The sequence below is a fragment of the Dipodomys ordii genome, unplaced genomic scaffold, assembly GCF_000151885.1.
Source record: "Dipodomys ordii isolate 6190 unplaced genomic scaffold, Dord_2.0 Scaffold47, whole genome shotgun sequence".
NCBI classification, from domain to species: domain Eukaryota; kingdom Metazoa; phylum Chordata; class Mammalia; order Rodentia; family Heteromyidae; genus Dipodomys; species Dipodomys ordii.
The window spans coordinates 5,153,747-5,155,252 of NW_012267263.1; positions in this window are offsets into that span (position 1 = coordinate 5,153,747).

Sequence of the window (1,506 nt, forward strand, 5' to 3'; positions counted from 1 at the left end):
GGCCGCGGCGCCGCTGCCCGCTCGCTGTAACCGCCGGCCGGCCGGCCCACCCCGCCTCGGGCTCCGCAGTGGCGGTAGAAGCCACAGGGCTGGCTTCAAAGCCTGGTGGCTCGGTGGAGAGACGCCCCACGCCCGGCTCGGCGGCACTACGATCGATGTGCAGTGACATCTAGTGGAGAATCGGGCGCACGAGCCGGCACTGGGGGCGGGGGGGTGAACGAGGGAGAACCGGGGCCCACGAAGGCTCGCGTGGGGCGCGGGGGGGGGCTGCAGGCCGCTCGGCCGCGCCAGGCACGGGCCCCATCTTCTGAGTCCCTTGACCGCGGGCCCCGGATGTTTGTGATGGGTCCGCAGGTGTTCTTGGCCTCATCCCCTGCAGCGCCTAAATCACACGGGAAAGCAATCTGCCTCTAGTGTTAACAACAACAACACTGGATCACGTATGCTTAAATGCAATTCCAATTAAGGGCCAAAAGGGCCATCTTCTCCTCTTAGCCGTGTCGGTTGGATAGGAGACTGCGTGGTGGTCATAAAAGTCCTAATGAACACACGGGATGCCAGCCTTCCCACAAAGGCGCCGCAGTTCTTTATTCATACCTTTATCCGAAGTAGTTGAAAAGGAGTTGGTACTTAGCAAATAATCAGTATCCTTTTCAAAATTAATTTGCAGACCTGGGTCTTGTTTCCTGGCAAAGTAGAGGATAGCTTCCCCCGCTCTTTGTCTTTTTCATCTTGTAGACATCATAAATCCACTAACTTCGGCATTCTTTTCCCTACCCCAACAGAGTCAGACTGCATGGTTTTCTGGGATCTGTGAGTTAAAACAAATGGGGGTGACTTCCAATAGTCACTGCCAGTTGCCAATTGCAACACCAGAGGGGCATGTTCCGAAACGGCACAGGAAACCAAACAGTGACAACCCTTTATTAATTATAAGGCTCCTTAAAAAAAAATCTATTTCTAAAGGGCACATTTCTCCACTAAGGAGAAATGACAAAATTTGATTTTCAAATTGAAATATAACCTGTGAACTCTACAGGAAATGCACCATTGGATTTCCACTGCAGTTTTACTTCTTACTCTTTGTAATCAAGACACCCCCCCCAAAAAAAAAATGTCCTGCATTTTCTTAAGCAAGAAAGAAGCTTGTAGCTAATCGACCATGGCAGTACTTTTTTTTATAGAATGTAGGTAAACTATATAAAGTGCATTTTGGTACAAACTAGTAGTCAGCTTCCAAGTATCTTGTTTTCTAGATAAAATAGGATAAAAAGATGTAAAGAACAATAAAATTGTGGACAAACTCTAGAGTCTTTGTTATTAATAACTTCGTTCAAGTTTAGTTTTCCAGAATGGTGTGACTCATACCACCCCATAACATCTGAAGACTTTTCAACTCATTCATTCATCTAATTCTATTTATTCTCATCAGGATTATTTTTCCCACCTAAGGGGAGATAACTGACTTTGGAGAAGGCAACTGATATGGCTAGTCTGTCCCCCCAC